Source organism: Nipponia nippon, unplaced genomic scaffold (assembly GCF_047370975.1).
Source record: "Nipponia nippon isolate SJK-2023a ecotype South Korea unplaced genomic scaffold, ASM4737097v1 scaffold_31, whole genome shotgun sequence".
NCBI lineage: Eukaryota > Metazoa > Chordata > Aves > Pelecaniformes > Threskiornithidae > Nipponia > Nipponia nippon.
In genome coordinates this window covers 6,128,685-6,155,878 of record NW_028262349.1, presented here as the reverse complement: position 1 = coordinate 6,155,878, position 27,194 = coordinate 6,128,685, and the positions used below count along the sequence as shown (strand labels likewise).

General features: G+C 50.5%; 1 protein-coding gene across 5 annotated transcripts in view; it reads right to left on the bottom strand.

Moving 5' to 3' along the window:
- Positions 1 to 21,850, bottom strand: part of SLC1A6 (solute carrier family 1 member 6) — a 41,059-nt gene extending 19,209 nt beyond the window's left edge. For 2 of the 5 annotated variants that reach the window (XM_087769785.1, XM_087769777.1), the window contains exons 1-2: positions 21,512 to 21,849; positions 10,004 to 10,168 (exon numbers count right to left, since the gene is read on the bottom strand). The gene's annotated coding sequence lies outside the window, so the exon portion shown is untranslated. Of the gene's footprint in view, positions 1 to 10,003; positions 10,169 to 20,317; positions 20,421 to 21,511 lie in introns of those variants that run through there. The other 3 variants (XM_087769779.1, XM_087769786.1, XM_087769778.1) reach the window with 3 other exon arrangements.
- Positions 21,851 to 27,194: the final 5,344 nt, after the last annotated feature.

Genomic DNA, 27,194 nt, shown 5'->3' with positions numbered 1-27,194 from the left:
AATCTTTGAATCAACTGAGATGCATCGTTTCCAGCTTGTACTGTACATTGAAGAACACCCCTCCTCTTTACGCCTTGTCTCTGCTGAAGCAGCCAACAGCAGAAAAGCTGGAACCATCCAGTGTGCAGCACCTTCCCATGAGCACGTTTTAAAGACAGAAGGTTTCCTGGCTGAAGGGAAAGAGGAGCTAGCCATCTGCCCTGGTTTCGGCTGGGGTAGAGTTAATTTTCTTCCTAGTAGCTGGTACGGTGCTGTGGTTTGGATTTAGGATGAGAATCATGTTGACACCACACTGACGTTTCAGTTGTTGCTGAGCAGTGCTCACACTGGTCAAGGGCTTTTCAGCTTCCCCTGCTCTGCCCGGTGCCCGAGGAGCTGGGAGGGGGCACAGCCAGGGGGGCTGCCCCCGCCTGGCCCCAGGGCTATTCCATACCCTATGGCATCATGCCCAGTATAGAAACTGGGGGAGTTGGCTGGGGGGCAGCGATTGCTGCTCGGGGACGGGCTGGGCATCGGTCTGCAGGTGGTGAGCAATTGCATTGTGCATCACTTGCTTTGTGTATTCTTTTACTTTTTTTTTTTACTTTATTTTATTTCAATTATTAAACTGTTCTTATCTCAACCCATGAGTTTTCTCACTTTTACTCTTGTGATTCTGCCCCCCATCCCACCGGGAGGGGCAGTGAGCGAGCGGCTGGGTGGGGCTTAGTTGCTGGCTGGGGTTAAACCACGAGTCCTTTCTGGCGCCCAACGTGGGGCACTAAGCATCTGAGATAATAACAGATTAACCAGAGCGTATTAAGGAATTTATATCTGTTAACAGTTGCCAGTCAGAATATTGATTAATCTGTTCTTGATATTAGTTGATCTGATCTGCACCATGCTCCTTTTTTTGCTGTACATGTTAAAGATTGGTGTTGGTTTCTGCAGTTTGCTGTGCTCTGCAGTGATTGGTGGTGTTTTGCCTGGGAGATTTGTTATTAAAACACTGGCCTTGGGCGTTATCTGGTATTTGGGTTCTGTAGTGAAGCCATTACTGTACTTCGGGTACCACCTCATGGACACAATTAGCTATGATACCTCTTCCTCTGAGAGGTTTTTTATGGAGGAAAATCAGAATGGCACCTTCGCCACCTTCTTCTCTGATGTTTCCTCCTTCATTACAACAACTTTTCGGTATCTTGAACATCCTTGGGTAGTTAAGATACTTCTATTGGTATTTCTTGGGAATATTGATTCGGTTTTCTCTAAGGTTAATAACCAGTTTAAGAACATCATCCCCAAGGCTGGACAGTTAAGAGTGGCAGGGTATGTGGGACAGTATGGGCAAGTGCCTAGGACGGTGGGCACCTCCAGGGTTCTGGTACTTCACCCCTGAACAAGTGCAGAATCCTGAAAAACCAGTAAAGTATTTGGAAAAAGTATATGTTGTCACCCTGGCAATTCCAGAGAGACACAAATCACTGCAACGTGCTGGGGCCTGGCCCACGCCTACCGAGCCCTGTTCAACACTATTCAGAACCTGCAAGGGGAAGAGAAGGTCTCTGGATCTGATGACAAAATGACAGGCACTGCGGCTACTCCAACCCCCACGACCGGCACTGCGGCTGAACCAGAGAACCAACCCATGCCGGTATCAGTCATCCCTATACACAAGAAAAAATACACAAGAAAATCAGCTCATTTAGTAAGGGATGAAGATGAACCAGGGCCATCACGAGAACAGGAGGAGGAAGAGGCAGAACCCATAAATGAGATGGTAACCACCCGATCCCTGTCCCTGAGTGAGCTGCGAGATATGTGAGAAGATTTGAGTCATCGTCCAGGTGAGCACATCGTCACCTGGCTGCTCCGATGCTGGGATAACGGGGCCAGTAGCCTGGAATTACAGGGTAGGGAAGCCAAGCATCTGGGATTCCTTTCTAGGGAAGGGAGCGTTGACAAAGTGATTGGAAAAGGGGCACAAGCACTCAGCCTCTGGAGGTGACTCCTGTCAGGCGTGAAGGAAAGGTATCCCTTCAAGGAAGATGTTATATGTCACCCAGGCAAGTGGGCCACCACGGAGAGAGGTACCCAGTATCTGAGGGAATTAGTCGTACTGGAGGCGATTTATGATGACCTGAACAACGAGCAGTTATCCAAAGATCCAGATGAAGTCAGGTGCACACGACCCACGTGGCAGATGGCGCGCACCATTGTCGCATGCAACCTCATTGGCAGTAATGACCTGGAAGGATGGAGAGGAACCACTGGTGGATGAACTGGCTGGCCAACTCTGGCAACACGAAGAAAGTCTCTCTTCCTCCCTTGTCTTGGCTGTGGAGAAACTGGTCCTGGAAGGTCCAGCGGCTTGAAGAGGATATGTCCTACTCCCAACCCATATGGACCAGTATCTCAGCTATTAGGAGTAAGCATTCCTCTGCTCAAGAGAGGATATAGCGGATACACACCATGGGCCACCCTATGGTTTTACCTGCGTGACCATGACGAGGACATGAGGAAGTGGGATGGAAAATCTACCTTGACCCTAGAGGCCCAGGTACGTAAGTTGCAAGGCAGTTCTTCCAGGAAAATCGCTGCTCCAGTTTCCAGTGAGCAGTTCCCCAGACAGAGTAGAGGGGCTGATTTTTACTTCCGATCTTAATAAAGGGACTTCTGATTTGCATTTACAAGAATTGAGTACGAATATCATGACCAGGACTAGAGGGGCCCTGCCTCCAGCCAGGTGGAGGAAAGGGACAGCCAGGTTTACTGGACTGTGTGGATTCGATGGCCTGGCACATCAGCCCCACAGGAGTATAAGGCTTTAGCGGACACCAGTGCACAGTGTACCCTCATGCCATCAAGCTATGAAGGGGCAGAACCCATCTGTATTTCTGGAGTGACGGGGGGATCCCAACAGCTGACTGTATTGGAGGCCGAAGTGAGCCTAACTGGGAAGGAGTGGCAGAAGCACCCCATTGTGGCTGGCCCAGAGGCTCCATGCATCCTTGGCATAGACTACCTCTGGAGAGGGTATTTCAAGGACCCAAAAGGGTACCGGGGGGCTTTTGGTATAGCTGCCTTGGAGATGGAGGAAATTAAACAGCTGTCCACCCTGCCCAGTCTCTCAAAGGACCCTTCTGTTGTGGGGTTGCTGAAGGTCAAAGAACAATGGATGCCAATCACCACCACAACAGTGCACCGGTGGCAATATCGCACCAACAGAGACTCCCTGATTCCCATCCATAAGCTGATTCATCGACTGGAGAGCCAAGGAGTGATCAGCAAGACTCGCTCACCCTTTCACAGTCCCATATGGCCAGTGGGAAAGTCTAACGGAGAGTGGAGGCTAACAGTAGACTGTTGTGGCCTGAATGAAGTCGCGCCGCCGCTGCGCGCTGCCATGCTGGACATGCTAGAACTTCAATATGAATTGGAGTCAAAGGCAGCCACGTGGTGTGCCACCACTGATATCGCTAATGAGTTCTTCTCAATCCCTTTGGCAGATTGTATAGATGGGCTCATGACCAAGGGGTGGACTTGACCGTGGACACCATTGTACAGATTATCCATGAATGTGAAACATGCACTAAAATCAAGCAAGCCAAGCGGTTCAAGCCTCTCTGGCATGGAGGATGATGACTGAAATATCAATATGGGGAGGCCTGGCAGACTGATGATATCACACTCCCACAAACCCACCAAGGCAAGCGCCATGTGCTTACAATGAGGGAAGCAACCGCCAGATGGCTGGAAACATATCCCATGCTCCATGCCACGGCCCGGAACACTATCCTGGGCCCTGAAAAGCGACTCCTATGGTGACACGGCACCCCAGAAAGAACTGAGTCAGACAACGGGACTCATTTCCGAAACAACCTCATAGACCCCTGGGCCAAAGAGCATGGCACTGAGTGGGTATATCCCATCCCCTGCCAAGCACCAGCCTCCGGGAAAATCGAACGATACAATGGACTGTTAAAGACTACCCTGAGAGTAATGGGTGCTGGGATGTTCAAACACGGGGATGCACATTTAGCAAAGGCCACCTGGTTATTCAACACTAGGGAATCTGCCAATCGAGCTGGCCCTGCCCAGTCAAAACTCTTACGTACTGTAGAAGGGGTAAAGTCCCTGTAGTGCACATAAAAATATGCTGGGGAAGACAGTCTGGGTTATTCCTGCCCTGGGCAAAGGCAAACCCATTTGTGGTATTGCTTTTGCTCAAGGACCTGGGTGCACTTGGTGAGGGATGGGGAAGTCCAATGTGTACCTCAAGGGGATTTGATTTTGGGTGAGAATAGCCAAGGAATTAAATTGTATGATGTTAATTGCTATATAATCACTTCTGTGGTGGCTGTATGCCCTATCAGCGGTATTACAGTAAGAATCACCCAGATTAATGAAGAACGAACTTTGATGAAACCGAAGTGCAGCGATGATCGAACCAGACAAGCGCAGCGATAATGGCACCAGAACTGGCTTCAGCATGCAACAGCCCAACACCACACACCGTCCCTCCTGCTCTGAAGGGCTGTTATGACAGATGGAGCCCAAAGTCATGGACTAAATGAACTCAACAGACACTTTAGAGGGATGGTCCAGGGACTAAGGGAATGATATCTGTCTGTATATATCAAAAGACAGGAAAAGTGGTGGTGATTAACTGGAATGTATTGGAAAGTGTAGGACCTGGCCATCACATAGATGGTATAGAATAAGGGGTTGATACTGCCCTGGTTTGGGCTGGGATAGAGTTAATTTTTTTCCTAGTAGCTGGTACGGTGCTGTGGTTTGGATTTAGGATGAGAATCATGTTGACACCACACCGATGTTTCAGTTGTTGCTGAGCAGTGCTCACACTGGTCAAGGGCTTTTCAGCTTCCCCTGCTCTGCCCGGTGCCCGAGGAGCTGGGAGGGGGCACAGCCAGGGGGGCTGCCCCCGCCTGGCCCCAGGGCTATTCCGTACCCTGTGGCGTCATGCCCAGTAGAGAAACTGGGGGAGCTGGCTGGGGGGCAGCGATTGCTGCTCGGGGATGGGCTGGGCATTGGTTGGCAGGTAGTGAGCAGTTGCATCACTTGTTTTTCGTGGGTGTTGGTCCTCTCTCTCTTTTGTTGTTTTCCTTTTAACGACAAATTATTATTATTATTATTATTATTATTATTATTATTATTATTATTATTATTATTATTATTATTATTATTATATTTCAATTATTAAACTGTTCTTATCTCAACCCATGAGTTTTCTTACTTTTGCCCTTCCGATTCTCTTCCCCGTCCCACCGGGGAAGGGTGGTGAGCGAGCGGCTGGGTGGGGCTTGGTTGCCAACTGGGGTTAAACCACGACACCTACAAATACAGAGCGCACTGTCTCTGAGCGGACGGGTGCCATCCCCAGGCCTGCCCTGCTTGACTTGCTCTGGCACCACGTGCCTACGGCTTTGCCGTGCAGACCTCTCCCTGCCGGCCGTCTGCCTGTGCTCCGCTCCCACTCCCTTTGGGAGCTCCAAGCCCCCGCAGCTCCCTGCCAAGGCTTGCTTGGAGGCCAGGTATTTGGAGTTGGTCCCTGAGGGTATAGCATTGACATTTCAGACTTTGTCTTGCGATAAAGTGAAAGTGCCAGAGCAGGAATTACGCTTGTGGGGAATAATACAGCTTTTATGTTGCAACATTAAATGCTCAAAACCATTAAATGCTCAAAATTGGATTTTTTTAGTACTCAAATCCACATGCACATCTGCTATGTCACAATAACAGAAAAAAATGAAATTATTGGGGCAAATTTTAAGTCATTTGCTGAAGGAATTTTGCATTTAACTCAGATTCTAAGCAAGCAACTGCGAAAGCCTTCAACTTCTTACTTTGTTTTTGATGCAGACTGAGCTTCAGAAAAAAACCAACCAATGTTTGGCTTTTATAAAGCTGCCATCACTGAAATGTTCCTGCACTCAGTCATTCAAAGAGCAGCATCAAGAAGCAGGCTGTAAGTGTTTCTTAAGTGTTTTTTTCACACGGCGAAAGATTTTGCACTTCTGTACTGAGGCGGTTCGCATTCATGGGCGCCCACAAGCGAGTTCCTCCTGAGCGGTGCAGGCGGGGGACTGTCGGCGGGGGCTGAGGGGAGCCTTTCCGCAGGAATGCATGGGCCAGGAGGCTGCTCTGTGCGCTGGACAGGCACGTAGGCTCTCGGTCTCCCCGTTCCGTGGTGTGTGGGGGAGCCCTGCAGAGCCCGACGGGAATGGTGTCTGAAACTGGGGAGGGTTTGGTGAAGTGTAGTGCCCAGCGCTGTGCATCCGTAGGGCTGCGTCTGAGGGCAGGAGCTGGAGGAGATGGGCTGCATCTGCACATGCAGGGCTACACAGCTAAGAGACAGCCCAGTTCCACGTGGAAAACAGATCCCAAGAGGTCAGGGCAGCGGTGCTGGCCAGGGGGACAGACAGAGTTTGTGCCGCCCGCAGAGAACCCATTTCACTGTTAGGTTTATAACCAGTGGGGGAAACTCAGTGTCCAAGCAGAGCCTGGCATGCCTTAGCGCTCCTTCCGAACAGGAACAGAAACTACATTTAAGCCTAGGGGAATTAAATCTACTCCGTGCCTGCGCACGGCTCTGCCCTCGCTCCAGTCACATGCAACGGCCTCTGGGGTCACGGGGCTGTGAGCTTTCTGGGCACGAGGGGAAACTGCAGAAGATCTTTGGTCTGGTTTTGTCCAGGCAACGGCCAGGGTTAGGCTGTGCTGGGTGAAGAGGAAATGCATTTGACTGCTTTCCATGGTCCAGATGAAACTAAATGTTTGCAGACCACTAACAATAGTGCAGCCTTTTCTTAGGGCCTCCGTCCAATACATCACCCCTGGGACCCCAGAGCTCTCTGGAGGTCCCAGGTGGGACGAGCACCAGGGTCCAGAAACTCTGCTGCCTTTGTGCCCGCAGGTGGAGGGAGGTGATCCTTCCCTCTGCTCAGCACTGGTGAGGCCACACCTGGCGTGCGGCGTCCAGTTCTGGGCTCCTCAGTAGAAGAGAGACATGGACACACTGGAGAGAGTCCAAGGGCGGGCCACGAAGATGATGAAGGGGCTGGAGTATCTCTGATGAGGAAAGGCTGAGAGAGCTGGACTGTTCAGCCTGGAGGAGAGAAGGCTCAGGGGGATCTTATCAATGTATACCTGAAGGGAGGGTGTAAAGAAGACAGTGCCAGACCCTTCTCAGTGTTGCCCAGTGACCAGATGAGAGGTGGTGGACATGAAGTACGAGGAAATTCTTCTTAAGCATAAGGAAAGGCTTTTTAACTGTAAGGCAGACTGAACACTGGAGCAGATTGCCCAGAGAGGTTGTGGGGTCTCCATCCTTGGAGATATTCAAAAGCTGACTGGGCATGGTCCCGAGCAACCGACTGTGGTTGACTCTGCTTTGAGCAGGGGGGGTTGGACTAGATGACCTCCAGAGGTCCCTGCCAACCTCAGCCATGCGGTGATCCCTCCATCTTCTGCTGATGTGCTGTGAGACAAGGCTTTACAGGACTTTTCAGACAGTACTGAGGCACCCCGTCCCTGGCAGTGTCCTGGAGCTGATTTACATCTATAATTAGTACAGGGCCACGGCCTGGTTCCCCACTCTTCTCTCCCCCTCTAACCCCTGCACAGCACTCTTGCACCACACTGAAAGATAAACAAGAAAATGCTACTTCATGGAAGTGGCCAAGTGCCATTTGTGGCTGTAGGACAGATCACGGGGACGCCAGGGGGCTCAGCAGAGGGGGAGCCATCAGTCAAGTGGGTCCTCTGTGAGACCCTCCTCTGGACAAGGAAGGTGCTGGCCACTGGCAGGATACGGCCTCACAGGGCACTCTTGCCATGGTGTGTGGGGATGGAGAAAGTAAACGCAAAGTTCAAGTGAAGACTTCATCTGCCTTCTTGCACCGCACTTTGTTCTCTCCTGAGGCAGAGCATCAGCAGTCAGCCCGCGCCTGGCTCCCTCTGCCTACGTATCGCCCGCTGGCACGGCTTTCTGACTGTTAACGTGTCCAAGAGATGTCAGCCAAATACCACGTACCAACCCCAAGGAAGGCAAAAAACTGTGTGGCCAATAAAGCAGAGGAGAGCTCCAGTCTCCAGAGGGTTCAAGCCCTCGGCTGGGACAAACCCAGTTGCCACTACTCAGAACAAAGGGATGGGAGACAACGATTGAAATGCTGGTGCTTTACGTCATCGTCCCACTATTGCTAATGTCTGAGTAGAAGAACACACAAGGGGTTAATCTAATTACTCAGTTTTACTCTTGGGACTGGCAGCAATCAGCCAAATTAGAAATGCCCGCTGCAAAGCCTCTCCCAGGTTTACCAGCCTCCAGGGACTGGGGGGAGAGCGGCAATACAATCCCAAAGCAGTGGTGTTTAGCACAGCGTGTGCTGTCACACCGCTGCCCGGGGCGCGGAGCAGCGTTGTGCTCAGGCAAGCCTTGCTGCTCCAGGGGTGACAGTGGCCAAGCACGTTGTCAGTCAGGCGTCCCCCCTCCGAGGGCTGCCCCAGGCTCTTTCTTCCCTCTGCGAATGCAACTCTCCTTTTTTTCCGTTGCTGAAAGCCAGCCAGAGACTGTGCAATAATCAGCACTTTTGAGCCCACTGTTTCTCTTGTCTCCAAGGAAACTCTGCTATTATGTTCAACATCCAAACCAGCAGGATTTTCAAGGAGGGAAGTCTCCACAGGTAGCAGCAGGGAAGCACCCTAAGGGGGAGGAGAAGAGGGAGGAATCTCTGCAGGAGGAGAGGGTTGGGAGCTTTGCAGAAGGCAGGCAGGTACAGAGGGGCAAGGCAAGGGGTGGCTGAGCAAGCTGGCCTAGGCGTTCCAAGGTGGGCAGCTGCTGGTGCTGGGTCACCAGCGAGAGGGCAGAAGTTAAAGAGCCCATCCCTGTGTGGCGGGAGGGGAGGCTCTGCTGGCGAGGAAGGGATGTGCCAGGCTGTTCAAGGGAAGGCAGGCAGGGCCACGCTTCGCCCTCAGGACTCTGCTCGGTGGCCTGACAATTGCAGTTAGCAGCTATCAAGTCCTGCTCGCTTTTGGGCAGATCATTGGCACTCCAGAGTAGGAAGCTGCAGTCCCTCCACCACCCGCTGAGCACGAGAGGTGCTTTGCAGGGATCGCCTTTGCAAGGCTGGCAAAGGAGGAGCGGGTGTCTCCGCTCCCACCTCCCTGTCCCCTATCAGTAGCTCAGTGCCTGGGGTCAGGAGCACTGAATCCAGCCACTGTGCTATTAGCTGGGGTTTTTTCAGTCCTGAGGACCAGAATAGAGAGGGCTCACAGACCCGCTGGCTGAGGCATCCTGACTCCTCATGCTGTTGGATCCTTCGCAGCCTGGCCCATTGCTTGCCCTTGGGAAGGGCAGTACAAGCTGAAAGCAACGCAGCCAAAGTGCCTATGCTGAAAATTTCCATTCACAAGCCCAACTGGGGTGAACTCAGCCATCTTTGTGTTGCTATAGCAGCCCCTGGCAGGGCTTTCTGCTCAGTGAAGTGTCAGGGCATCTCCATTTTCCACTCGCTACCTGGCAGCCAGCTCCCTCCCAGCCAACTCCTACCACGCCAATGGACCCGGGAGGAGGACGGATCTGCCCAGGGTCCAGCCACTGACCCACCTCTGTGAGAGAGCACCGGCTGCGGGGAGGGGAATCTGCAACGGGCAGGAATTTCAGCCCAGCTAAGCTCTACAGTGACAAAGTGATGAGCTGGGGCCTAAGTTCAATACTGGGAGGACAAGTGCTGTTCTCCCCGTTGCTCCCTACTCATGCTAAGGTCCTGTGATAAGGTTGTCTCTCTCTAGCTGCCCACCAGGCATTTCACCCCAGCCCAGAACACACAGTCCCACTTTTGAAGCACTCCCCTGTCCTAAAGCAGGGCGAGAGCTATCCCTGCTGCTCTCTCATGCATATGCCCCAGGAAAACTCCTGCCATCCTCCTGTTCTGCTTCAGCCCCTGGAACTGGCACCACTTTCATTCATGCATTCAGATTTGCTGACAAAACCACTCACCTGGAACAAGTGCCGGTCATCAAGCAGGAAGGGCAGCGGGTCTTTTTTGTCTTGGGGGGTTATTCTGAGTTGTTGTGTTCTTTAATTCTTTAAGCTCAAAGGCAGGATGCAGGATTTTCTCCTTAGAAAGGTGCAGCGTTAGCAGAGAGCTCTGAGCAGTACCTCCTGAGAGAGGAAAGGAAGACTGTAATATGCTCAGGATACATGGCAGCAGGGGGTGGGGGAGTGGCATGTAGGAGGAGACTGAAAAAATCTTCGATGATTGCAGGAGACCAGAGGACAGAAAGCACCTGTCACCATGGCGCTGCATACAGTCCATACTGGATTGAACGCTACTCGTGTGTTTGCACTTTCTTCCGCCTCCTCACACGAGCTGCAAAGAGAGTTAGCAGTAACGCAGCAGGGCAAGCTGTTAAATGAGAACCAGATCTCATCCCCATCCCACTCCTGCCCCTCGGTCTCTTCCTTCCACGCGGGTGGCCGCATGCCGAAATCCATCCAGCAGCAACAGCTGGATACCCTGCATGGGCAGGACTTTCACCAGTCCCGTCTGTGTAAGCAGGACCTCAGAGATCCAGACACCCCTGCGGTTTGTCCAGACCAGCCTGAGGGGGTGGACATGTGTCTGTGCCGCAGCCGAATTGCTGTCGTTTCCCATCGGAGTGTTAGGCAAGTCACACGGGGAATCAATTCATTGAGCGTGCAAAGGCAATATGTCAGCGCTACGGTCCGGCAGGGAGCCAGGCTCTGCTTTCAAGGAAGTGGGCAAAACTTCCACTGCCTTTACTCATTGATCTCTTAAATATTGATTCCTGCTGCAGTTTCTTTGATAGAAGTCCCGCATTTCAAAATTTCCATTAATGCACTATGCCAAAAACACAAGGCAGGTTGCAGGTGTGAGCACCACACAGCCAGTGCCGGCCTCTGAATAGGGCAGCGTGGAAAATTATGTCCAAAACCCAAGCCCCAGCACCAAGGTTACAATAGCACCTCTGTTTCTGTTCCTACCAGATACGTGACTCACAGGGGACACATCAGTTGTTTCCCGACAGTAGCCCTCTCCTTAACTCAGCTGGCACCGGTGCAGGGGCTTGGCTGTGTGCCCCAGCTTCAGCATACCAGCAACGGTGCGTTGTGTCTGCAGCTAGAACCTGCCACAGAGCTTGAACTCATCCAGCGAAGTCAAAGCCAAAGTGTCAGGCTCACCTGACAGAGAGTCCTGCAACTGCAATCATCCCCAGCCCTGTGTCCCCATCAGACTCTGTGGGGAGAGGAGAGCTAGACCTCGTCAGCCCAGGTTACAAGGAGCAGCTCCCAACACCAGCTGGCTTTTTGCAGATATTAATCATAGAATCATAGAATCATTTAGGTTGGAAAAGACCTTTAAGATCATTGAGTCCAGCCGTAAATCAGGACAGTGATTAGATGGGACTTCACTGCACAGGCCATTTGGAGCCTGGGGTCTTGACTACCTCTGTCATTCTCCCTTGTTTTAACTTGCTCCATCTGCCAAATCAGCACGGACACAGGCCATTGCTGCATCAGGAGACAAGGACACACTGTCTGCACCTGACAAATTGCTTGGTCTTCACGCGACTCAGTTGCTCAGGTGTAAATGGAGGAAATGGCATAATCTTCCTATTGAAGGCTGCACAAGTTCAGTGAGGTCTCAGGTCACGCAAGTGTCAGCCGGGGACGGAAGCCCAAGCCCTATACCCTGCAGAGCTTCAGTCACCTTCTCAGCAAAGCGCGTATTGGAATGGGCTACACAAGAAGATAACTTTATTCCAAAATGAATGTCTGTGGTTACGGGGAACGGGCTCCAGCGCTCTGCCTGCACCGTGCACCCAAAACACCCCTGAAGAAATGTGGCTGAGAGCCAGCCCAGCCACAGAAGGAAAAGGAGGCGAATCGGGGCAGCGCAGCCTGGTACACGGCTGATCTCCTTTGCTCCTTCTGCTGGGTCCGCAACATCGGCTGCTGGTGGGGCAGTCCCATAGAAAGGACCTCTCTTATTCCTTGTGCCCTTGCTTCTCTCAGTGGCTGAGCCAGCAGCTTTTCCTACAGAAGGGTACCCGGCTTCGCTGTTGGCTGTCTGCTGGAGGCTCCGGTGAGGAGCAGAGAGCGCTCTTTGCCTGGACAAGTGCATTTCTGACGCTACCCAGAGAGGGGCAGAGCTGCCGCGCACTTGGCCATCCCTCAACTGCTGCGCGTTTCTCCCTGAATCTGCCTCAGGGAGACATGGTTGGCTAGCAGAGAATAACTGTCCTTTTCCACTTCCTATGCCTGAAGTTCAGCTTGGCTCCTAGAATCTGTACTAAGTCCTACCCAGTTTTTTTAATCCCCAGGTTAATACCTGTAAGCCTTTTTTAGCTATAAACTCACAGTGACGAATGCCTTAAACCTTCTCCTTCAGCAACTTTTTCCATGTTTCATTTCAACTTGCACCTGTGGCAATTTCCAGACACCTTTGAGTTATTAAATAGGACACGGAGCAGCAGTCTGAAGCTATGGAGGAGGTGAAGAGCTCTGCTCCCTTGGGATGGAGGTGCCTGATGCCCAGGCAGAGCCTTTCCAGGGTGGAGCAGTCCTTGGGACCAAACCACACGGTGAGCTAACCCCACCGAGCCGCTCCTCTTTCCACTGCTGCCAGGCACCCTTGCTCATCCACATTGCACAGAGGCCACGCGATACTGGAAGTTATCAACAACGGGTGAAAAGGAACCGCACAACGTCACCCTCGTGAGAGGCAATGAGAAAAGGCATGGCAACGGCGCCTCACGTCACTTAGTCACCTTATAAAGGGTCTTCTGATGCTGTCCTTGCATAGCCGTTTGAAGATAAAGGGCGGGCTTGTTGGGAAACAGCCTGGAACAGCTTTCCCAAATCAGGGAAATTCCCTGGTGATTTTCTCCACAAAGCACCTTTCAAAATGATTTACGCTAATCTCACAAGTAGACTAAAAATGTTACGTAGGGACAGGGCAGCTTGTTTTGCACCCACGCCCGCTGTAAACACACCCTCAGTCTGTACCTGTGCCCGACTTGGAAAGACCTCGGTCCTAAATAAGCGAAGTTCTGGGCGAAGGACTCTTGAGACAGATTTTTACAGAGGGTTTGTGTGTCTAAAAGAGAGGTTTGCAGCTCCAGTAGAACAATTACTTCTTTAGCATCTCTTTGTTTTTTAAGACATTGATTATCTGTTGGATCTTTAAAAAGCAAAACGCCTAAAGATGGGCTAAGTGTTCATTCATAATGTAACGATAAGGAAAAAAACCCACACATGAATCTCTGCTAGCACGCAGTTACGGCAAATTCAGTTTGCTATACACAACCTGGATGAGGCACTGAGGCTGCAGGTGGCTGTGTCCACCGTCCCGAGGTTTCACTGTCTTCCAACAAGCACTTAGTGCGTTAGCCTTTTGAAAGGGCTCAATTTGTCTGAACTGCTGAAAAAAAATCCCATTAAGGAGGATGCGGTAATGAATCGCAGGCGCGCGCGTGCGCAGCCCTGTTACCTGAACACGCAGATGACCCGAGGATGTATGCGAGCCTTCCTTACCTAGACCTGTCCTAGGAACACGGATGTTTTCTGCGTAGAAAGCCACTGGGATATTCCCAGTTGCTAATTGTCGTAGGGAAAGATGTGATTTTCTTGTATGTTAAGCAATCCTTCAGCCCTTCCTTCCCTGGATTTTGCAATTCTGTGGTCTTGTTCTCCTTGTTACAGTAACCTTAATTTGGGGGTTGGGATTAATTTTATATCCTGCACTGCTCACTTAGCCCAGGGAGCAGAGTCCAATTATGCAGCTGTGACCTTCATTCCAAGTTAGCAGAGTTTCTGCAAATGAGCCTCCTTTGTGTTTCACAGAGCTGCTCAAATAATGGAATTTCCTTCCTATGGGAAATGCCAATATTTCAACATTTGTTTTTGCCCTATTTTGGAACAAAAAGTCAAAATTTCAACTCTTGCAACACGTGAAGTTCAGGAAAATTCAGAAATGTAAAGAAATGTTTGGTTTGGATCAGACTGATGTAAATCTGCTCCCACCTGAGCTGTAATATTTCTTCATGTGAGTGCCTCTCATGGTAATTTTTTTACCTCGTTGGATAGACCGCAGCTCTCATGACACCCTGCAGTGTCCCCCTGTAGCTGAGCACCCTTGGTGCAGCCTCGGGGGTGAGCAAAGGCCAAAGGGAACGGGGCCAGGAGGGCTAAAACAGAAAGAGCACGCGATGCGATGCTCACTGACAGCACCTGCCAGGACATTTTGGTTAGAATCCCTGATGGGACAAGGAAACAAAGAAAGTGATAGTTAAAAAACGGTATGACAAAAATTATTACCCCAAATTTTTGACTGGGTAGTTTCAACTGATGAGTGAGACAAACTTTTGTGAGCTCCTGAAGTTTCTGTCATTCACAAGTGCCCTCGTTTTCTCCTTGGTTCTGCTGAGAGTGTATGTGATTGAGACATTTCAGCTATTTTGAATCCCAGCTCACGCTCCCTGCTTCTCCCAGGTGCATCGGGAACCTGTGCCGCACGCTTCTCGGGGGAGGTCTGCTTCGGGAGTTTGTGCCATTTGTTTTGTACCCTTTTTTTAGAAATCGCTGTATGTCACTATATGCACTACAGTGCGAACTGCGGATCCCTAAGGGGGTTGCTCTGGTGATGCCTGAAGTCTTAAAAACACCATTTTGTCCAACTGTTTAACAAACTTCACTGGCACTTCCACTGGAGAATGAATCCCCAGCTCCCTCCCCTAAAGGCTGCCTGCTGGAAACTCACCCGGATTCCCCTGGCACGACGATAGGTGCCGGGAGCCTTCAGCTTTTCTTCCCTGCCCTGTCCGCCCTCCGACCTGCCCCCAGCCCCATGCTTTTCTCCTGGCACCACAAACTGCCTAGCAGGTGTTCTGCCCAGTGTGTTTGAAAGAGGCTTGATTTAGGTTTCATGCCATAAACAAGTTCTTTCTAAAGACCTTTTTTTGCCTTGCCTTATTGTATTGGCACATTTAACTCTACCCTACTTTATATTTTACCCATGGCCTGGGGACGCAGCTTCCTTCCACGGCTTGTGCGGCACAGAGACAGTTCTAATGCCCATGTGGCACTGCTTTTTCATTTCTTTTCTTCCATGAGCAGACCGCATCTATCCTTCTTTCCCACCACCGCTCTGCCTCCTGCAGTCGGTGCTTGGCTGTGTTTTGTACGGCACAAACAGCTTCCCCCGTTCTCACCCTCCCAGGTTTTGCAGCTCTCTCCCTCTTCACCGTTGCGGTTTCTGTGTGCAGCAGGGCTTCAGCACGGAGGCTAACAGCCTGGCTGTGTGTTAGCACAGAGTTTGCGGCCTTTGTTAAGATGGCTGGAAAATCACTTTCTGCTTCTGCAGCAGATCAGTCATAAAAAGCAAAGTGCCAGAACTGCCTCTTCTGTGCTCCACTGGCATTTTAGCTCTTAACCAACTCTTCCCACATACTATGAGATGCTGCTTTTTGCACCAGGCAGTTCTCTCTGAGTCACTGACTCAAAAGTTTTGACAGCTGAATTCCAGATGTGCCCAATCGCTCTGGCTGCTCTGGGGACAGATGTGCACTGCAACCTCGCCGGTGCATTCACAGCATTTCCCAGGGCCCACGCACCGCCTGAAGCACTATGAATCGCATCCTGCCGGAATGAGGGACAGCACCGCTCCCAGGGACTGCCCTTACAAAGTTATTCTTTCTTATTGAAACTCTCATACGCAAATTCATTCAGCGAGAATATTTCCTGCTGTGGAGCAGGGTGGTGTTCCATACAGCACAAGATGGATGCGCCTTGCCACAGCTGCCCTGGGAGGAGGGAGAAGCCAGGGCAGATATGATGGCTGGGCCTTTCCCTGCCCCTTTCTCCACACCCGTATTTCTGAAAACCACTATCTGCCCAGCGGGAGGCAACCCAGCCTGGCAGGTTAGCTGAGTGCCCATGGCAGAGTGAAATGAATGTGATCTGTTCTTGTCTCTTCATCTCCTGATCTCACTCCATTCCTTCTGAGTGATGCTTTTCAAATAGCGAGGCTCAAATCTGAGGTGGTTTCTTCCAGGGTCCGGGGTCTTTTCTGGGGATATTCACCCTTACGGAGTTTTGCTCACTTTGCCCTTTCTCTGCGTTGCTCCCTCTCCAGCTGCTCTTCCCCGGCTCCCTGCTGCCACAGCTGGGTGATGATGGGGCAACCAGGAATGGCCGGGGAGAAGGGAATCCCACCCAATTTCAGAATAAGAGCTGGGGTCTCAGGAAACACAGGTTATTAGGTTGGAAGCAACCACTCTGGAACGGCCTCTGGCTCAAGTGATGTTAGCAGGTCCCTGGGAAGCCATGGAGGGGGAAGTTTAATCTCCAGTGCAGGGTGGTGGCATCCCATAGGACAGCCGTGGAAGCTGCAGAGCTGCATGTAGGGTACACCATCATGTTTGACTGCAAACTTTATGTAGCCAAGCAATACAAAAATAGTAAACAATATTTCTTGGCAGCAGTAGCAGTCCTCTGAACACTAGTGGACACAATTATTATTTGTTCCGAGCATGGTTTGTTTCTGCAGATGAGACACTGCGATACAGCACCTTCATGTACACCCTCCTCCATATTAATAACCTGAAATGTCTGAACTGGCAATTAATTCCTTCGGGGGAATAGCTTGCATGGCTTTCTAACAACAGCATGCCATTTTCTTTTGGGCATCCTGTATTAGTGAGTTGTACAAACTGGAGAAAGTCAAAAAGCCGTACTGTTGTTTCAAGTAGGTTCGTCTGATACTACTACAGGCTAAGTCTGCCTTCTCTGCGCTGGGAAAACAGGATGGAAATGCTTTACTTCTGCTGTTCTGATGATATATTTGTCCAAATTTAACTTGGCCCATTTTCTTTGGCATTCTCCGTGTGGTATTACCATTGGCATTGTGCTCTTCTCCAACAGCTCCCAACGCTGGATATGTGTATATGTATTACAAGGACAAAAGGGAGCAATTGTGATCATCTAGTCTGACCTCCTTTTTCAGGACAGGAATAGCCCTGTGTTAATTAATTTTCTTTTAAGTAGAATATACTATTTAGAAAAATTTCTGAACCTGCATTACTCTCTTCTGGCAGTGATGAATTCACCACAATTCCAGGCAAATTATATAAGCCTGGGTCTACCTGACCCTGGAAATTATGCATGATAATTAGGAAGAAGCAGTCAGCTGCTGCTGTAGAGGAGCCGAACTGAACTTACTGATGCATAACGGTAACATGGACATTGACACACCAAGAGGCTGTAGCTTAATCAATGTGGATATGCAAACACCCATGCACACAGCACCTGCAGACACAGCCTTAGAGGCTAAAACGCAAATGAGATCTGATGTATGAAAAGCTTAGCCAAGGTGGATGATCCTGCAGCAGTCACTGGGACAGCAGCACCTCCAAGTTTCTTCCAGATGCCCCCTCAAATCATCACTTCCCTCAGTGTAGATTCATGTGGTTCCTCCTCTTCTCCTCCCAAGGGAGATCTTAGACTACAGACCCAAGTGTCGTGTTGACTTCTGGGGTCTGATTTTGCAATTTGCTTTCCATTGGGAGCCTATCCAGTTATTCACTGGCTTTCTGGAAGGAGAATTCAAAACTACAGGACTTCAGAGAAAGCAGAGCTCTAGAGGAAATCTACACCTTTGGCTTTCCTTCACTGAATTGCAGAATCCCCTAAAACCAGCTGCTTTCAGCCACTCCTGGTGGACTTTGTCTTTCATTCTCTCAAGTTCTCTCTTGGAAAAGCATGCTCTGCCTCTCTCAGGTGTGCTCAGGTGGCCAAGAGGGCCAATGGCATCCTGGCTTGTATCAGGAATAGTGTGGCCAGCAGGAGCAGGGAGGTGATTGTGTCCCTGTGCTGGGCACTGGGGAGGCCGCCCCTCGAATCCTGTGCTCAGCGCTGGGCCCCTCACCCCAAGAAGGACACGGAGGGGCTGGAGCGTGGCCAGAGCAGGGCAGCGAGGCTGGGGCAGGGGCTGGAGCCCAAGGCTGGGGAGGAGCGGCTGGGGGAGCTGGGGGGGCTCAGCCTGGAGAAGAGGAGGCTGAGGGGAGCCCTCATCGCTCTCTGCAACGGCCTGAAAGGAGGCTGGAGCCGGGGGGGTCGGTCTCTTCTCCCCAGGAACAAGCGATGGGACGAGAGGGAACGGCCTCAAGCTGCGCCAGGGCAGGTTTAGATTAGATATTAGGAAAAATTTCTTCATGGAGAGAGTGGTCAGGCATTGGCACAGGCTGCCCAGGGAAGTGGTACAATCACGGTCCCTGGAAGTATTCAAAAAACATGTGGATGTGGTGCTTGGGGACATGGTTTAGAGGTGGACCTGGCAGTTAGGTTAACGGTTGGACTCGATGACCTCAGAGGTCTTTTCCAACCTTAACGATTCTATGATTCTATGATTCTCTTCTTGAGAGACTTTATTTCACTCTTTTTATGACACCCTTTTGTCATGTTTCTTAGGCTCCTAATTTTGACAAAACATCTGTTCACCTTGGGGTAGCGCCTTGCCGTAAGCTCCCCAAGTGGGGAACTCAAAGGTTCTCGGATCCAGCAGGAAACCTTCACATCTTCCCAATGTGGAGCATCTCCTGGAAGCTGTCTCAGAAAGATACAGAATCTCCTCTGAAGGACTGCAGGTGATATTAAATGCATCTCCTTGCCCGTCTGCCTTTGTAGGGAGAGAACGGTATCTCGTATCAAAGTCGCATTTAGCTATCTGCCTATCTTTGGATCTTGTCCAGTCAGCAAGATCTCTGCCAGATCACTCTTTTATAGGTGTAAGTACATTAAGGCAGGTTAAGTCAATAAACCAGCTTTCACATTAACAGCTGAACAGGTTGAGCTTCATAAGCTTTTCCCCTCCTTTTACGTCTTTGATCACTTTGAAGTATTTCAGGGGAAAGTATGGCCTTCCCTTCAAACAGCTCTCCAGAGCTGGTGTCTCAGTCATAGTTTTGCCCCGTTCGGTGCCACAGAAGGGTCTGCTAGGCACCCTTCACCCACCAGGACGGCACGGATTCGGTGCCTGGGTCTCCCTGGCACACGCAGGCAGCGTGCACACACAATACCGGGCCGTGATTCAGGTCTCCGCATGCGTGGAGGGTGCTCCGAGCTGGCTGTCCCCTGCCAGCACGCAGCACACCCGTGTAAGGGCAGTCACACCGTACGGCATCCCTTCTGCCTCTAACCCAGCATCCTTGCTGAGTTCCCGACAGGGAGTTTTCTTCCCATCCCGTATCACGGATCATAAAGCAGATGGGCGAAGCAGTGGCCCCACATGCCTGTGGGTGTCAGGCTGAGCTCAGGCAGGCACGCAGGGCCCAAATCCTTGCAGAGAGAAGCTTGGAGTGGTGCTGGCTGCACGCTGTCAACAGAGGCAATGCAAACTCTCTCACAGCTCATTACAGAAACTGAGCCAAAGGGAAGGCACGTTCCCAGCTTATCAGGCCACCTCCGCTGTGAGCTCTGATCTACTTTTCCAGTGATTGTTCCTGACCTAGGAGAAGCCCCTGAGAAATCTCACAGTTCATAGCCTGCAGCTAAACGGGCATCCGCAAGCAGCCACGGTGGGGAGCCGGGAGCGTGGCGCACGCAGTCTGACTAACCAGCTGGAAAATTCCACTCCTTTTCATCGCAGCAGACCATGCCGAAGCGCTTGGGAAGCAAACCCTGCCAGCGGTGTGTTTATCTGCGCGCTGGGCTGCTGCTCTGCTTTGCTCCCATGAATTGTGCCACATTTGCCAGGAGAGCTGCACTATCTGCTCAGCCCTCATTTAGCACTGCGATAAGAAGTAGCTCTGGAACAGCGTCCTGCCTCCTTTGCTCTGCTTTATAATATTTTTTTTTAGCACTGCTGACAGTCAATACAGAGAGACGTGACGGGTGAGGCTCCAGAACAGGGATGCCAGCAGAACTGACCTCTCCTCCAGCTCTGGCCAAGCTGAGCACAAGAAACCGGTTCCGCTGATGCTTTCACTCCTTGCACCTCTGCTAAGCGGTCAGCTCTAGACAACCTTTCCTCGCCCCAGATTAACTCAAAGCCTGGTAACTTGTGTAAAATTGGTCAAACAACTTACAACGGTCTCTTCTTACTTAAAGACTATCAAACCAGGAATGATAAAGTAATACTAATAAATGCTAGCCTTTCGACACCGAAGGAATCCCGACTGGCTGGGGGTCTGAAAGCGTTCATGCGCTCCCGGCTCCTGTCTCTCTCTCTGCCTTATTCGTGCACATTTTTCCCCCTTCTTGGCACGTTCCCACCCACGCGCACGCTCTTACCTTCTGAGTTTGCAGCTGCGATCGCTGTAGGTTTGTTTAAGCCCCTGTTAGGACGTGAGAAAAGCCTGCGAGTGTCTGGGCAGAAAGCCTCATGCTACAATGTCACTCAGGTCACCAGCATACACCAATGGGAATAAATCCCATGGGAATTAGGCAGCTGTAAATCCTGGGCACTATGCCTCAAGCTTTGAATGTACTGTTGCTGGTTTCCTTGCAATGCTATGCAATGAAATAATACAGAAACCTTTGGATTAAAGCAGCAAATCAAGAAATAAACATTATTCAGGCTTTCTCCTGAATATGGAGTGTCTCGCTCTCTAATGGCCACAAGGCACCCCGCTGCTTCTGATCACGGGAAGCACAAGGCAATGCAGAGCAAGCGGCTCCGCAATTCTCCCAGGGGCCGAACGTCCACCTTGCAGCAGTACCGCGCTCTGGGCGCTGAAAGAAGGGGAGCGAGGCACAGGCACGGAGCGCTCGCTGAAGGATTTGACTTAGGTACTCAGTACCAAGGTTATTTAATAAGGCTTCAATTCCATGATATGCTTCCCCTTAGACAGGTTTTTAGATGCATATAGAAGTTTCATCCACATGTTTAAAACATTGCCTCAAAAAAAGAGTTGAAGGGCGAGGTCTGTTAGCACTTTCCAGGTCAGCTACTTTAAAATACGGTATCAGAAGAGGGACTGAAATTTAAAGAAGTGATGCTTGCTCAGTCTAACCAACATTTCCAGGGGTCTAGCACAAAAATTACTTCTGGAGTTGTGGTTAAAATGTGTATCTTGCATAGCCATCGTAGAAAATGTGACAGACTAGACTGAGTGAAGAGACACAGTCCGTGTCCTGCCTTTACTTACATGAAGCCCAAAAGCAAAGCTGCTTCTTGAAGGTCAGAAGTGCGTGAGCTTCTGTTCACAAAACCCGGATTTGCGTAAAATTTGTAAGAACAAATTATATTAGAGATATCCCATACCCTCATCACCTGTTCCTGTGACAATGGGAAATGGCACAAAATCTCTGAAAACCAGAAATAAGAAAGAGTATGTCCGGGTGCTTGCAAGTCCTTTAGCACCTTTAATGCTTCCCCGGACCAGGAGTCCTGCCCACATTTGGGATCTCCTGTATGAATAACAAAGTTTTCAGGCAAAATTGAGCAGCAATCTGAGTATTACCTTTACAGGGTTCTCACCATACCTTCATGCTGTAGACCTGGAGGAAAGCCTGTGGAGGGCTTGGGAGGCAGAGAGGAGCCCAGGTTTGCTCAGGAACCAAACTCTGCCTGCTCAAGTTGAACGACAGCATCTGCAAAATCACAACTGCAGAGTAAAGCCAGGCACCAAGCTTTTGAAGATGGAAAAAAATCCTTTGGAGAGGAGCAGTTAGCCACAAGCATCCCATCCACGGCTTGCTCCTTATTTCTTCTTGTGCCTGTGACTTCTGCTGGCCCCCGTGTGCGAGGCCCCGCTGCCACCCCTGCAGAGCCCGGCCGCTGCCCGGGGCCGGGCTGGGAGCCAGGGCCAGGAGAAGCGGCGGTGGTGCATGGATATCTCCTGGCCCAGCGCTACGCACAGATAGTGGCACAGCGAGAGCAGACGGTTGGCAGGGCTCAGACCCCGTCCACTTGCTGCTGGGAGATGCTGGGCAACGGCGGCTGATGGCAGCAGGAGCTGCTGGAGGGGAGAAGCAGAACGGAGCCAGGAGGCCTGAAGTCAGGTCTTACAATGCTGAGAGCTGAGGGAGGCAGAGCTTGCCCTGCGGATAAAATTGACTACAACTGATAATGCTCTCTGCTATTAATAATGAATGATTTGCAAAGTCAAAACACAGGAGGACCTTCTCAGAGCAGACAATCGTGCACTGGGGTCTCCAGGAACGGCTAAACCAGCTCTGTCCCGAGCCCTGAACGCTACAGTTGTGACTTGCAGCACAGGGGTGGTGCTGATGCTGTGCTTGCTACCATGCCTGCTGGCCCAGGCTGATCCAGCTGCAGAGCTGCTCACCATGTGGTTGCTCTTGCATGGTACCGTGTGGCTTCCTGCAGATGCACTGCCTCACGGGGAATGCACTCCTGGACCGCCTGGGTGATGTGACATTGCGTGGTGCATATCTCCCACATACCAATGTATGAGGTGGTGCTTATTTTTCTTTCAAGAGATTGACCGCTTCCCTGAGCTCAGGCTGCCTGGGCACCACAAGGGCCTCAATGCAGGCTATGGTGGGATCCTTCTAGAAAGGTCTTGCTGTCCAGCAGGTCATGAGTGGAGACAGACAGCACATCTGGCCTCCAGCTGAGCGTCCGGTACAGCACCGCAAACATGGGCTCTGCAGCCAGCAGCCGCAGCACAAACTCCCATGCACAGTATCACAGGGTGCTGCACGCATAAATGCTTTTCAGCAAATGTTTCTTTTCTCCTTGAGTAAGAATTACCATTTCTGTATCTACAGTGAATGGTCGCCTTGGAAAAATGCAAGAATAGTCTAAGATGCCAGCACTGTTTCAAGAGAGAAATCACCTTTATTGTAATATGCTTTTGAGAAACAACTTTATAGAGAAATGATTTTTCTCTTTTTCCCTGCCAAAATCATGAATATCTTACTGTTTTGTTCATAGGCAGTTATAAATCTACTTCATACAAAGCAAAGTTTGGAAGTGCCCACTCACCCTGCAATGAATGCATTCACAAGAGCTATAGAAGATCTGGATTCAGATCTCTGCTCCATCTTGGCGGGGTTGAAAGCCGTGTTTTAGAGGTATGATCTGTCTAACAGGCTATTCCACGTGGTGAATGCTCTGGGTCCCTTGTTGGGTCCAATCCAGTTTGTGTAAACACTATGTGGTGAAGAAGAGCCAGAAGAGAAAACTGAGGCAGGGCTGGCAGGTGCCTGCAGGACACAGCGCAGATTCAGCAACACCGAACAAGCACAAGAAGAAATGCAATCACAGATTTGTACACTACGGACTTACTACTGGGGAAGCCACTGAGACCATCCCAGTTTGACTGAACAATTCAAAATTCTTCTGCCTTTCCTCGTGGGTGATGTTTTCCAGCTCTTGCCTTCTCTGGACTCTCCAGTTGTTCCATGTCTTTTCTGAAGTCCGTAGCATCCAAATGGGGATGCAGTACTCAAAGCAAAGCCTCTTAGGACCGGCGATTAGAACTGAAATCTTGCTTTAGTTTGCTTACTGGCAGCATTTCCGATCTCCTTAGGATCCTTTTTTTGCAGTAGTGCCTCTTACAGACCACAGTGACGATCCTGTAATAAACCAGCAAGACACAGGAATGCGCTAATTCTCAAAATCTCCTGCAGTACTCTCAGCGGGACACGTAAAGAACGCCAGGAATTTTTGGTATCCCTTATACACGAATTTGTCTGACTTTTACTACACTTTGTATCACAGAGGCAGCAGGAAAAAGGCGGCTGTGAAGGGCGGGTGGAATGAATTTGTTGTAACTCTAGAGAGGTGGTGGGAGATCACCAATCTTCATTGCTTCTCAGCTAATTTGCAGGAACCAGTTTCCACAGACCTGACCTCCGCTGGGTGAAAGCCGGTAAGGCGACCTGCCACCGTTACTCTGCACTTTTCATAGCCTGCCTTCGTTACAGCCCTCCTACCTCCATCAGGGACACACTATTAGCGAGGAAGGGATGGCTCGGTTATTCGGCAGCTTTGTACTTCTAATTTTTTGAGGCCAGTGAGGTGTAAGGCAGTCAGCAATGCTGCTTCGCAGAGAAGAACAGTACTGGGCAAGGCCCACCATTGCCCTGCGTCTCACACGCCTGATTTTCCTTGAGTCGTTTCCTTTCTGGCTCTAGAGTTAAACACGCACCAGTAGCATGGACCAGCTCTGCATCGGCGTTCATAAACACACTTGGTGTGGCTCTGATCTGCTGGGACCCTGAAGGACCCATTTGTCCCTCACCGTCCTCATCAGCAGAATGGCAGCAATGATCTGAAGACCCTTTGTAAACGATACTCACTTCTACTGGTTTAAAACAAGAAAAGTTTGACTACTGGAGGCTGATACTGGATTTGTACAGAATATTACTGTGAAACTCAGTGTAAGGTTGTTTTGCAAGACTGAGGAAGGAGGCTGATAGTACACTTTGGTCATGTTTATACCGAACTTTAAAAGTTCTGAAAGCTTTTCATTAAAAAAGATGAGCAAAAGTGTATTCTCTTTGGGTTCGTTTACATCAAAATCCATGTTTTCACTTTTCAGGAAACTTTTTCTTGTACAGAGGCAGTTGCCTCCCCCACATAAACCTCGCAACTGAACACGTGTGTCATCCACCCTGGCGCTTCATCAGCGAGAGTCTGCATGGTAGCGCTTAGCTTGGAAAAAGGGTGAGCGACCTTCCTTCAATCCGAGATGGCACCCAGCAGATGTGATGCCGAAGAAAACAGACTCAGATAAACAGGCGAGACAGCATCTCCAGCATGTGAAGTGACACCCGTCTGCACGTGTGGCTTTGGGAGGAAGGAGGGCTGCAGCTATGGGCACTGATATGTAAAGCGTGTCACTTTAATAATGTGGGTAGCTGTGATATTTACTGAGCTGCTGAGATAAGGGCATCTTTGCTCCAGAATCAGTCCCTGCAGTTACAAACACTCTCCTTGCTCTGGGTCCCAGACAGGAGTGCAAAAAGCTGTGCTTGCACTCAGGTGCAAGCAGCTGCTGGGGTCTAACCCTGCCATCCTCTAGGGAAGCCTATTCCATCTTTTAAAGCCTTTTAGAAAGCTCTGGTAGAGCTGAGGTCCTCTTTGGTGCTCGGGGTCTCTCTGCAATGACCCCTATGCTTACAGTCTCGCAGGGGCAGGTTGCAGAGATCCGGCCAGTTCAGCTCCCTGAACAGCGCTGGTTTTTGGGGATTTTTGGTTTTTTTGCCGCCACAGAGCTGGCAAATGCAGTGTCACTGGTTTCTTAAGTTTCCACTGCCCAGCCCAGGAGCACAGGGTGTGTTTTGACCAGGAATATTTGGCGTCATCCACCCTGGTCAATGTGAGGTGCCTGCATTATCCCAGGTGATGTGTTGCTGCTATGCCCCTTATTGCGCCCAGAGTCAAGTTTTAGGGGTAGGATGACAGAGAGAGTCCCAGCTTGTCAGTGAGGTAGGAGTTTGTTGCTCATCACGTGTCGCTGCAGGAATCTAGCATTATTGACCATCTCCTTTTCCTGCACAGCTCCGGTACGCTGATGTTTTCCCATAACTTCTCCAGTGTGATGTCTCTTGGGCAGTGCCTCCTATAATCCTCCTGGAGGTAAGATGTGCTGGTGTAAGCGGTGGCAGGAGCGATGTCGAGGGAGACTTCTGACAAGTTGGCCCCTCTGCACCTGCCCTCTCCTGTGGCCATAAAGAACATCGATTTGAGAAATGACGGCAGGCGTGCTGCCATCCCGGTACCTTGGGATCTTCCCCACACCCTGCCCTCAGCACCTCCAGTGCCCTGGCCCTTCACGCTCTCTGGTGTGAGAGCACGTGCCCAGCACATCCACTTTGGCTGAGCAGAAAGTTGCTGTGTCCATACCTAATGCCTCCCAGGAGCTAAACTGCATAGCGGTGCTAACCAGGGAGGAGTGTGTTAACACTGGGAAGGCAGAAACACATGGGAAGCCAGTGCTGACTTGCAGCTGCGCAGGAGGGGTCCTGAGAGGGGTCAGGGTTGCTGCAGTTGGTGGTTAACGTCGGTATGGTGCCCTGGTTAACAAAGGTACAGTGCTCTGCTCAGCACGGCCAGGGGACCAGATACTCATCCTGAGCTGGAGTCAGAGCTGAACACGCGGGGCCCCTCTGGAGAGGTCCTTAGCCAGATGCCTTTATCTGTGCACCTCATGCTCTGCTTACTTCAGCTTCTTCCCTGACATCTCAAGTCTAGGAAGGTGCCGTTTAGAATAAAAATTGAAATTTGCATAACCAGTGATTTCCCAAGAAAGCGTTCTAGCTGCCTAATCACAAAATTGTCATGGCGAAAGTCACGGTGGCTGATAACCCCAACTAGCGACATCCTTAGGGACAGACGCTGATGATGAGACACATCGGCACCACACCCCAAAGCTTTCATTTCCTCCTTAATATACGCTACAGCTTTGAATGTCCACAGTCTATATTTCTAATTTTCCCAATTGTTTTTGATGATATCTTTTCAGTGCTAAGTTTTGAAGCCAAGACAGGCCTCGACTGCTTTTGTTACAGGCAAAAGTGTTCCAGACTGCTAGAGAATCTTTAAAATGTCATGGAGGTAAAGAAGACAGAAGAGACCAAAGGTATTGACTGTTTGCAGGTGCATCTGCAAACTTTTCTGTTAAATCGTTTCCCTGGAAAAGCCACCCTCCTGCTATACAGCCTTTGCAGACTGAACCCGTGCACTATACACCTCCAGATTTACGGCCTTTCTTTTGTGGTCTGGTGCAACGCCTCTACACTTAGATGGGCTGACATCCTGCGGTCTGGCACTACAGCACAGGGTACCAGAGCAGGTAGCCATTGAGAGATGCTAAACAGAGAGGCAAGAGCACAGCAAATTGTATAAGCATAGCCAAAAGCGAGGAAGTGAAATTTTTCAGTAAGAAATTGTGAAAAATCCAGTGCTTGCTTCCCCATCTAGTGGTTATGTTCAGAAGGAAGAATGCTCCGGTAAAAATCAGCTGCTGGTCTCTGGAGGCTGGGGCTGTGTGCATGCACCCTTGGGAGTGAACTCTGGGCTCAAACACCACAAATGTGGTCTTACATGTTTTTGCACGTTGATCCTATTCAGATGGACAGGCAGTTGCAGTTGTGGCTGTCCACGTCCTCTTCCTCTTCTACCTGCACAGCTCATTTCAGACAGTCTTTTAAGAATGGAAGAGATCAAATATATCACAGATTCATAGAAAGA